This window comes from Psammomys obesus, unplaced genomic scaffold (genome assembly GCF_907164565.1).
Source record: "Psammomys obesus unplaced genomic scaffold, mPsaObe1.curated_primary_1811, whole genome shotgun sequence".
NCBI lineage: Eukaryota > Metazoa > Chordata > Mammalia > Rodentia > Muridae > Psammomys > Psammomys obesus.
The window spans coordinates 13782147-13794153 of NW_026592666.1; the positions used below are offsets into that span (position 1 = coordinate 13782147).

The window sequence follows — 12007 nt, forward strand, 5'->3', positions numbered from 1 at the left end:
TTGAACCTGTAGATTAGTGACCGTCCCCTGCAGCTCACCATTGAACCTGTAGATTAGTGACCGTCCCCTGCAGCTCAATGTTGGACATGTAGATTAGTGACCGTCCCCTGCAGCTCAACATTGAACCTGTAGATTAGTGACTGTCCCCTGCAGCTCAACATTGAACCTGTAGTTTAATGACTGTCCCCTGCAGCTCAACCTTGGACCTCTAGATTAGTGTGCTCCTCAACCCTGACCAGAAAAGCTGCATTCTGCAGGCAACATGGTTAGAACAGAGGCCCACAACTGGTCAAGGTGCAAAGTGTGAGGCTGTGGAATAAATGTCTATCCCAGATAGAGCCTCACCTCTCCCTCAAGGCTCAAGGATCTTGCAGAGGTGGTGCAGATGGATATCCTGTAAGAACCAGAGGCAGTGCACAACCACAAGGAAACAGCATCTCTGGTTCTAACAGGACAGTTGCAAAACAGTTGTGACAGCATGCACAAAACCTGCCCAAGTTCAAACCAGACCAAATCCCAGCCTAGAGAGGAGGGGTGGCCACAAAGTCCCACTAAGTAAGGAGCTACCTGCAGCTGAGAGCTGCGGGGAGAGGGAAAGTCATCTTCACAGGAAAACGTCCCTTTGTAAGTCAGCCACTTTCTAGGGTGTGGTTTTCAATGAGGGCCAAGAACTCCTTGTGGGTTACATTTCAGATATCCTGCATATCAGATGCTTACATTAGGATTCATGATAGTAGCAAAATTACAGTGATGAAATAGCAACAAAATAATTTCATGGTAAGGGTCACCCCAGAGACAAGGAACTGTGTTAAAGGTTCGCAGCATCTGACCATGCATCCAAGAATGTACAGACAGCACAGATGGATCTAATGGGTAAAATACACAAGAAAACATGATGTTGGGTGGGCAGGGAAGGGAGTGGAACCAGGAGGATTTGGAGGTGGAATGAGTGTGATCAAAACACATTGTCTGAGATTCTCAAAGAGCTAATAGAAAAAAAATTAAAAATAGAATGGAAACAACTTGACATCAACCAATCCCTCTGAGAACTATTTTCTCCACTTGAAGAATCTTCACACAATTGTTAAAAGCTGTTATGTATTTACTTAAGGGTCCAATCTGTTTCAGCTTTTCTATTGGATAAACTGGGATATTTTCTTTATTATATTACAAAAAAACATATCATCTTATAAATTCACACTCCAGCTAGATATTTATTTCTCTCATAGCAATAAAATTGACATGTAATTGCTATGTGCCTCATTTAGCAGATTTTCTGGAACTATTCACCTACTTTTAGGATGCAATAAGTAAAGAGAAAATACATTTTCTATTGCAAATTCCTCGTGAAGGAGCATGCACTTTTTGCATCAATTTAAAGTACATCAGCAAAACACAAAAGTGTTGAACAACAAACAACAAAGCAGTAACGTGTTTCACGCACTCCCCAGGGAATGCTGTTGTGTTCCCTTAGAGCCATCAGCAATATTTGTTTTTTTGCCTAGGGCAGAGTTCAGCTCTTTGTATATTCAGGGTTTGTAGGTATCTGGCTCCTTTTCAGTTAGTTTTGAAATAATGAATCTAAAACCTGAGAGCTACTGTTTTGCTCTCAGGGAGGGGGATGGATGCTCAGCTCCCTGCTCCACACCTTGGCTGTGGTCTTATCCCCCTCCATAATTCTGGCTGCACAGACTGACTGTATCAAAAACCAGAGCTTTCAGAAGAATGAGATTGCATTTCCTTTGAAAATATAAACTTCTAAATTTGTAGTATAAAATCTACATTTTTAGGCACGACACACTGTTCAGTTATAATTTGAAAATAAAACATGTAAAGCTACAGAAACTACTCTGGCATGAGTCCTGTCATCAACTGGAGGGTGGCTTGGGCCACTTTTGTCACTCTTGGGAAACTCTATGCAGTGTTTCTGCATGGAATCTGATTCCACCTGATAGACAACGTGATTTTTATCTGGAAAAAAGACTAGATGCAAAAATATCATCTATTTCTGGTTTTTTTTTTTTCAGTTCAGTTGACAGTTTCTGTGGTTTCTCATTGTAAAATTATCAGAAATCTTCATTTTATATCCATATATATGTACTGTCTCCCTTTCTCTACACACACACACACACACACACACACACACACAGAGCTATATTATGTATGCATAGAAGCATCTTCATATCTCTGCACATTCTTGTGTGTAGCAGGTGTGTGTGCATGTGTCTTTGTGTCGTGCATGTTCATGTGTGTGGCTGAACAGGGGAGCTCTCATGTGTCTGGAGGCCGGGCAGGCACAAGGAGTACTGTCACCCCTTAGGAAATGTGATGGCTAATCATGGTTGTCAACTCAGCTGGATCTGGAATCAAAGTGCAAGTCACTTGGGATTTCCCTTATCAGATCATGTGAGGCGGAAAGACCTCCTCTCAATGTAGGCAGCTCCTTCCACCCAGATAAACGGACACAAAAGAAGGCAACTTTGCTGTTTGCCTGCTTGCTGTCCCTCCTCCTGGCAAGCTTATCTATCCTAATGCTAGTGAATTTGTTTACTGATACCAGAAGCTCAGCCCACTGTAGGTGATGCTGTTCCCTGACAGACAGGCCTCGACTGCTTCAGGAAGGTAGATGGTGAGCATGGAGGCAAAGCAGTGGGCTTCATTCCTTTCTTTTTCTTCTCCAGGTTCATGTCTTGAGTTCCCATCTTGATTTCTGTAATAAGTTGTAAGTTGTCAGCTGCAATATAAGCTCTCTTCACCAAGTGGCTTTGGCTCATGGTAAAGCAAGCGAGCAAAAGCAAGGGCTGTTTATCATTTTTTGAGACACTGTCTCTTATTAAGTTGGAGCTCCCTGACTCAGCCAGAATGGATGGCAGCAAGAATGAAGACTCTGCCTGTCTCCACCTCCACAGCTTTGGGATTGCAATCCCATGCTGCCATCCTGGTTTCCTTGATCTGATTTTGGAGGAATCAAATCCAGTATACTTTACAGATGAGTACTTTACAGACTGATATCCAGTGTCCAGTTTGCCAACCTGGGGTCTCTGAGTTTCTGCTGCAGACATTGCTTCCTTGTAAGTCCTGCCATGCAAGGACCATATGTCATTTACAGGACTGTTGCACTGATAAAATGAAAATAGCATACATTCTTATGCAAGAGAAAATAACAGACATAAAAGACCAATAAACACAAATACTGCCTTTGCATAGAGTTTAAATTTATTAAAACTATTATCTTTCAAGCCATTTATTTCAAAATAGGAAAATAAATTTAATGATAGAAAGCTAAAAAACATTTCTCCAAGTTCTATACAGTTTACATAATTTTGCTTAATCTGTTCTTCAAAAGACAGCAGCGAGAACTCCTGACATGTGCCATCACACTGAAAGGATTTCTTTTCAATATATACTGTGTGGAACAGAAAATGTTTTCTTTGTCAACATATTTTACATAGTTATGTAATGCTCCAATAACCTCCTCTTTTGAAGTGCAGTGACAGACAGAAGGAAGAAAAGGAAACACGCACTGGTGCTGTCAGCTCTTGAGCATGAAACATTTCCCTGAGAACTGATGAGCCATTAGCTGTGGCGGCTCTTTGGCAAAGGAGGAGTGTGCCCATGGCGGCAGTGCCAGTGCTGTGCAGTCTTGGGTGTGTGCTCGCTAATCTGCTAACTTTCAAATGGAGAAGATTCATAAGATCACCTCAGAGGAACCAGAATCTTGTATTGCTGTGAACCTTTCCCAGACATTCAGAGGATGGACAGGGAGCTGGCCTGGCTCTGTCTTTGATGACCTCTGCTTTGTCTCTGAATCCCACCTCGAAACTGATCAACATTAAAAAATGTTTCAAGGAAGAAGAATAGGGGCCATCCATCTTTGAGAGTGTGAAAGCCCATGGTCCCTGCACCATCTCAACTCCAAGGTCTGGGAGACCTTCAGGGGTGAGGAGAAGTGAGAAAGGCCTGTGATGAGCCTGGTTGAGCATTGCCTTGGTTGTGTCAAGGCCTTTGTTGTCACCTGGCGTTCTGCTGGTCCGTGCCTGTGGCTGACGTGAGAGGCTCTTGAGCAGTGTGGAACAAACTGTTTGTCCATAATCTCATGGAGTATAAACAGTATTTCATAGACTCTAATTATGAAAGTTACAGACTTTTAACATAGGCAAATACTTAAACATGGATTATCAGAGGCAATAAAATAAGGCCACCCTCATACGCACCTTAACTGCTGAGATCTGCCTGCTTACACAGTTGCCCAAAGGCAAATTTCACAGGTAACAGTATTACTTTTGGTGTAGGTTACATGGAGAGACTACAGAGTTTTAAGAGGCAGTACTTGTCAACTACAGTATACAGTTTTTGGCATGTTATACAGTCAGCAAATCAGAGTCACCTGGGTAATAGCAGTGGGTGATCTTGGGCTTTGAGGCTGTCACAAGCGTCAGAGATGACTGGTGTCACGGGATGCCTAAGAAACATCCCTGGCTTCTCAACATCTACTCAGTGGCTGCTGAACGTGATCTCCATCACTTTTCCTCTTCTAGCTCCTCTATCACCAGCCTTGTTGCCTGTTCCTGTTGCCTGGGTAACTACTATGCTTTTTTTTCACACTCACGGATGTGATGTTTAGTGTCCAGAGCAAAGTAACAAGTGTGCAATTAGGACTCTGAATAGGCTGGTTTTTTGTTTGTTTTTGCCAACCTGCAGTCACCTAATGTGAGCACTATTGTAGGGCCACATTAAGTAAGTCTGTGACAAAACCCTGGTCTAGCTGGCTTGCCTAGATGCCCCAAATGGGTTGGTGGGGTATCTCTAACAGGACTACCTCAGAGAGTGGGCATTTACACAGTAGTGGCTCGGCACCGCAGGATCCCTCAGGATGGGCATTCTGCAGCCACGTGCCTCCCAGTGTGGCTCAGGGGATGGAAAGCACACAGGACAATGCCTTCTGAAGCGCAGCCATTCCAGTCCCGTTGCTCCAAAAGCAGGGTTAAAGCAGCAGATGCTCAAGAGCTCTTTTCTGATGTGCTGAGATAGTAGAAAGCCTCAGGTTTAACAGCTGAGCTTCAAAAAGCTGCTGCGCCTCGTGTTGAGCTGATTATCAATGCTCCGGTGCTCTGTATAGGTGAGCAGGTGATGAAGGCCCAGACCATGCTCATCTCTGGAGCATGGCTCTGAGCTCCAGGAATGCAAACTGGCCACAGCCCTATCAGACACAGCCCTATGACCAAGGAGCTTCTATCATAAACCACCTTGAGTTTTAGGATTAAAAACATAAAGGAAGGGAGGAATTTAATCCCCAAACCTGTATTTATCCCTTGCTCCGGTCTGGTATAAATGATTAACTGCATCCGGTAAGGTATCATTATTAACTGATGTTTCCCTACTTGGCTAATTTGGTGCAGACTCTGATAATCAAACTGAAAGCCCTTTTCACTGGTATGCAGTGGACCAATCACTCTACTTTGGGAGATCTTTCAGGATCGCAGAGAAAACCCAGGCTCCAGAATCCAGTGGAAACAAACACTACTAACCCATCTCTTCTCACTTTCCTGCTGTATAACATCAGTCAAGACATTCAGCTCTCTAAACTTCTGTTCTTCTAAAAGAGATGGAAAATCAGAAATACCCACTTTGTTTTACCATTGAACAGATGTCAGAAAGACAGTTGTGGCTCCAATTTCCAGGTGGGAGCAGTTGCTAACATTGGAATATTCACACAAACATGGAAGGGCTAATTTAAAAAAAATATTTCTTATTTAATGTTTTCTTTTGTTTACACTCTTATGAACTCTTTGAGAGCTTTGAGTTTCATATACAGTGATTAACTCTGCAAGATATGCCCACTAGCATAATAGTGACACAACCAACCTCAGAGTAAACAACCACTTTCTGAGTGGATTTAATCCCAACTCCACCAGGTAAAACCCATAGCTACTATAGTGTCAGAGCCAAGAACATATGGCTAGATAAACCACAGGCCCCAAGAAGAAACTGCTACTGCGGCATGTCTAAACTGGTGGGATAGTAAACTGCCTCCTTACTGACTCAAAATTATTCCCTTAGCCTAAGATGTCTCCCATAAACGGTCTGAGAGAATTCTATTTTCAGTAGATAATCATTAACATAGACGACAACTGGTGAGAAACAGAAACGAAGAAATTACAGCATGCTCCGCCCTAAGGGGAATATGGACTACCACTCCCACCCTAAAGGCTCAGGGGTCATTATCGAAAATGGAGCCTCGAGAGTGAAGAGAGAAGTGATGGATGACTCCAGAAGATAGCGCACTTAGTAGGACAGCTGCATAGGAACTCCCAGGAGCTTTTCAGTTATGTTTTATTTTTTTCCAGAGCTGAGGAGCGAACCCAGGGCCTTTCGCTTGCTAGGCAAGCGCTCTACCACTGAGCTAAATCCGCAACCCCTTAAGTTATGTTTTTAATCCCTTATTAGAAAACTCTGAGCACAAAAATGATGTGGAAGAGATTTATAGCACAGTTCCCCCATCTGACCATGAGTAGAGCTCGCTGGAGTACTGGCCTAGCATCCATAAGGACCTGGGTTTGATCTGCAGGACCACAAGGGCACATGCATACATGTATATGTACATATATGATTTATAGGTATGTGTACACATACATGTATGTAGACATGTACTTGTATATGTATATGTTCCTGAAACTTGGTGTCATCGTAGTGGAACATGTGTCAAAACGTTGAGCCAGTGTAACATGACCTGGCTGTGTTAACTGGGGTGTGGAACAATGTATGCCCAAGAACATCTTTATGCTCCTAGTGATGAAGTGTGGAGCAAAATAGTCACAGAGAATTCTGTTGGACACGGAATGATTATCTATCCAAAATATATACAGAGAAGCTCTAATCTACTATGTGACAGTGTTCAGGGGTGGGGGCTTGGGGCAGTAATTCAGTTACATGAGGTCATGTGGTTGGGGCCTTGTGATGGGCTTCACACCTTCATGAAAACAGGATCATCCTCTTTCTAGGGTGAGAAGACATGGCAAGGAAGGGGTGTTAAACAAGGAATGAGTCATCAGACACTTTGGATTTCTACCTTCCAAAACTGTGAAATAAGGACTGTATCACCAGTCTTAGAGCCACTTACTGAGTGGAATTTTGTCACAGCAGCTGTCTTCAGAAGCCTCTGCAACTGGACCACGAGATCATTGTGGGAACTGAGGAACTTTCCTTGGTGTCACTGTCATATTGCTTGAAAAGTCTGGCATGATGCTTAGGATCTGAACATGTGATATACACCAAGAACTCCTGAAAATTAGATATTATGGATCTCTCACAGTGTACCAAGAGCAAGGCTCTTTCTTCCTACCTTCAGACTAGTTACTGATCCATCTGCATGCCTATTCTACATTCATGATGCATGCAGAAAGACACTCAGTGCCAGGCCTGCATCTCCAGCTCATTTTCCATGCAATGTTCAAGGCTGCTGCAATCATAAGAACACAGCCTTAACATCCTAGATGTTGGTGTGGAGTCTGACCACAGCAAGTCACCCTAGGTGCCAGGATGAAGTCACCACACTAAGTCATCCCAGGTGCCAGAATGAAGCCACCACACTAAGTCATCCCCAGGTGCCAGGATGAACTCCACCACACTAAGTCATCCCCAGGTGCCAGGATGAAGCCACCATACTAAGTCATCCCCAGGTGCCAGGATGAAGCCACCACACTAAGCCACCAAGATCACATCTCTGCAGACTCTCCTCCATTTCTCTCTCTCATGTGAGGCCTGAAAACTCTCCCCTTCTTTCACTTGTTCTCAGAATCCTTGATTCCCAGTCTTTCCCTAGGTTCCTCCCTTCATACATTCCTGGTCTCAGATCTGACGTTAAGTTTTCAGCCCTGTTATCTACACCATATGCAGTGGCTACGTGTGATGTTGGTACTCAAAAGGCACAGTTAGGAAATCCCAGGATAGAATGGCGGGCTTGAGTAGCCAGAACCAACAAGCACCAGGTGCAGTGAGAGGCCATGTCTCAAAAATGAACGTGTGCTGTGATCAAGGAAGACACCCAACATCAACCTTGAGCCTCCACACCTATGTGTGTGCACATAAGCACACACACATACACACACACACACACACACACACACACACACACACACACGTACCAGCCTACATGCAAACAGGTACACATATACCACGTACTCAATTACATATAAAAACACTTCCTATATACTGAGATTAAAAAAGTAAAAGCTAAAATATATCATTTTAGGTTCTAATATGATTATTTCCTCATGTAAAATCCATTAAAAGTGCTTTGATGTTCTCCTAGAATACTACCACTTCCTGACACGAAAGCAAACCCATTTTAGGATTTTGATACTAATTATTCTTTCATTAGATTCGCTGGCTTTTTGCCTTGCGGCTGGCTTAGTTCTTCAATAGGACTGGTACAACTTTCAAAAAGATTTTTAAAGCATGCTTGATTTTTTTTTCAACTCCAAACTATCTCTTTAGTTTGCATTCTTTATCCTTCCCTACTTCTGTCTGAACTGAGCAAATAATAAGAAGAGCTGATGGCTCTGCTAATGGGATCCTGCCTGGTAATGCCTTATGAAGAACCTGTCTAGGTTGTGACTGCCACCCCTGAACCATGGTGCCTCAAGATGGTTTGCACGGCAGCATCAGGAAGTCAGAGCCTAAGCCCTGACTCTAAAGAGTTAGGAGACGGCCCTGGAAACAAGTAGATAACTTTTAGAAACTGGAGCGCTCAGACAGCACTCACTACATTAGAAAGAGAGAAGATGACCTTCAAAGCTCTCAGTTTCTCTCAGCGCGGATGTGGGTCAGAGAGGACTCAGTCTCCTGGCAGGGATCTCCGCACCCTCTGCGCTCGGTGTTGGAGACAGCAGCAGGGGCTACAGATGGGACCTCTGGACACAGCCTGGGGACAATGGCTCCTTGAATGACTGCACTGGCAGCTTCATCTGAGAGAGCTGAAGGAGGAACTGGTTAAAATGTCTGGTGAGGAAGTATGCCTAAAACATTAACCATCTAGTATCATCTGCTGAAGTTCTCTGAAAATGACCTTGTTTGGAAGCACGGCGATTGTGGTGGGCTGTTTCAGGATGAAGTCACACAAGTCAGAGGACCTGGTGTTCTGTGAAAAGTTCAGGCACAGAAATGGCAGAGTACCAGTGGAAATCCTGATCCAGACACAGAAGATGCTGTGTTCTCAGTGAGGGCCAGGAAAAAGCCTGGACTGAGGGGTTCTGTTAGAGAAGTCGGGTTCCCAGGAGAACATGGCTGCACCGAAGCTGATCCACATGTGAAGGAGCAGCCTGTCTCAGAGATGCTCAGAACACTCCTGTGAGGCAGTGAAAGGAAAGGGCCAGGCCAAACCCTAGCTAAGGAGAGGGCAGGAGACATCCCAGGGCAGTGACTGGCAACCGCAGCAGCCACCAAAACCTCAACCTGTGCTTCTCTGTTGCCTGCCCAGGAACTTACAGGTAGCCTATGCTCTGCCCTTCCTCATCTGGCCCAGGGCCATGCCAAGGGGATGCTGTCCTCTTGGAAGCATTGTTGCATGAAGTGAGATAAAAGCTGGGCTGTGTCATAATCTGGTTACGCAAGATCCTATTTCTAGAATAATCATAACATTAAATATCCAGTGCAACAGCTATCAATGTGCAAATCAAGCTTAAAAGACACTTTAAACTATTCCCCAGGACAAAATCAAAGACTGGGCTAAATGGAAAGATGCCACATATTCTAAGAACAGATGATTTGATATAGTGAAAATGTCAGTTTTCTGAAAATGAAAGAAAGCAATCATCTTCCTCCATTTCTAAACAGAGTCCAGTTAGAAGTCAACTGCATTGGTGCCAATTAAAATGTGCTCTTTCCACCCAGGAGATTAGAAAATCAAAAGAGGTTTGAGAGTATGTAATCTTGCTGGGGTCAAGAGAAATGAACAGTCTTATGGAGTATTAAGTGGTGAAGCATTTCTGGGGACAACTTACAAGTATACTTCTGCCCAGTCTGTTCCAAAGATTCTATCCCACATGAATTCTCACATAGAGCCACATACCAGCATGGCTTAAACGCACTGAGCTGTAGTGTCCTCCAACATGTTAGAAACAGAGAATGTTAACTGAGGGGGATTGGATAGTAAGTTGGTCCACGTATAATCATAGTGATTAAAATGAGAGTAATTCAGAGGTACCACAGCTCTAGAAAGATCTCCAAGGTAATCTAGAGTAACAACGCAGATATACACAGATCAACATACCATGTATGTGGTATGTGCATGTGTGTGTTTGCATATGCAAATGAAGAGAGGTAACTGAAGGAGTCAGTCCTCACTGAGGTAGGCTGGGAGAGGAGCAGAGTGCATTCTTTTTCTTGTACTCCCCCCCCCCCCCGTGCTAGCACATACACACTGGAAGCCTGCTCCAGGAGAGCCACAGGGTGTAGCCTGTACCTGCAGACCAAAGCCCTGGCAGCATGGACACAGGAGGACCTGAGAGGCTGGGATGGGCAGACATGGCACAGGTAGCCTGATTTTTCCTGCTTTCCAGGCTAGCCCACTGGTGTGCACAGATGTGGGAGTGAGGACACTGCTCACATTTGCCCGACCTTTGTGATTCCTGCCCTCCAAACACCTGATGGCCGTGTGTGCCTACCTCCTCATCACCCACAGCCACTGCACGCCCTCCCGACTCTGCACCTAACTGCATGCAGTTCTTCAGGTGGAGTGTCAGCCTGTGACAGCTGGGGGGCAAAAAAACCATCTTTATTCTCCCCTTCCCCTCCACCTTGCATCAAATGACTGGGTATTCAAGAACTACAAATTTGAGATTTGCTCACAAAACAGGATCAGAAAATAAGGCATTCTAGTTCAGGTTGCAACCTCACCTGCCAACACTCTTTGTTGGAATCTGCGATGTTGAGGAAGGTGTCATCAAGGCAGCCAATGACAGTGCAGGCCAAACTGCCCGGAAGCAATCACTGCACTGGAAGTAACAGCATACCTGTAGGTGGGGGCATGTGGAGCCAGCCCAAACTCATCTCTGCTTCCTGGTCCAGAGTCAGCTGGCATGTATGTGTTAAACACTGAAAGCAATCTCACAAAGACATTTTCCTCCTGTAACTAAGATCTGCTCAGTGTACTCCTCCCACAGTTAATGAGGCTCAATTACACACAGCTAATTTAAGCCGCACACTGCATTCAACTGTGCAGCTAATTGCCCTGTTTAGTTTGTTAATGATCAGAGCTTTGCCTGTGCAGATCTTAGAGTATGCCATTAATCTTTACTCTAGTTAGATTTCTGGTGATTTTCCAGAATAAATCCTTAGAAAAAAAAATAAAATTAGAGTTTAAGGGGATTATTTAAGGATTAAAAGCCACACCAAAAAAGCTCAAACAACGTAAATAGTACTCGTTTGTTTATATGCTGAGGGACACTAGCCACTCATTTTGGGGACACTCATATCTAGAAAAATGTTTTAGTTGGAGACCAAGACTAGCAAGGAGACAAGGGAGAGAAAAGTGAGCAGTGCTGGCTACAAAGAAGAACTAAGAAATGAGCCTGGACACAGTGGGGTGTTTCTGCAAGAGCATGAGGGGGCTGCATTTGGAATCCAAGGATTTGACAATGGGGATGAGACACAACATGCTAAGAACAGAGAAGAGAAAAAGAATGCAAAATCTTGATCAGAAAAAAGTCTGAGAATTTCAAGGTCCTAAATAAAGATTTATTTTGAAAACAGGGTCTCCAGGACAGAGCCTGGAAAGCTGGGATGGAGGTGGGGCAGGTGTTCTAGGGGAGCTCTGAGTATGGGGGAGCTCTCTCTGGGTGTGGGGAGCTCAGAGTGTGGGGAGCTCTCTCTGGGTATGGGGAGCTCTCTCTGGGTGTGGGGAGCTCTGAGTGTGGGGAACTCTCTGAGTGTGGGGAGCTCTCTCTGAGTGTGGGGGGCTCTCTCTGAGTGTGGGGAACTCTCTCTGGGTGTGGGGGAGCTCTCTGGG

The 12007-nt window shown here is 44.4% G+C and overlaps 1 protein-coding gene across 3 annotated transcripts in view; it reads right to left on the reverse strand.

Annotated features, from left to right (window-relative positions):
• Dscam (DS cell adhesion molecule) overlaps positions 1–12007 on the reverse strand; it is a 527122-nt gene that overhangs the window by 227288 nt on the left and 287827 nt on the right. The window lies entirely within an intron of this gene.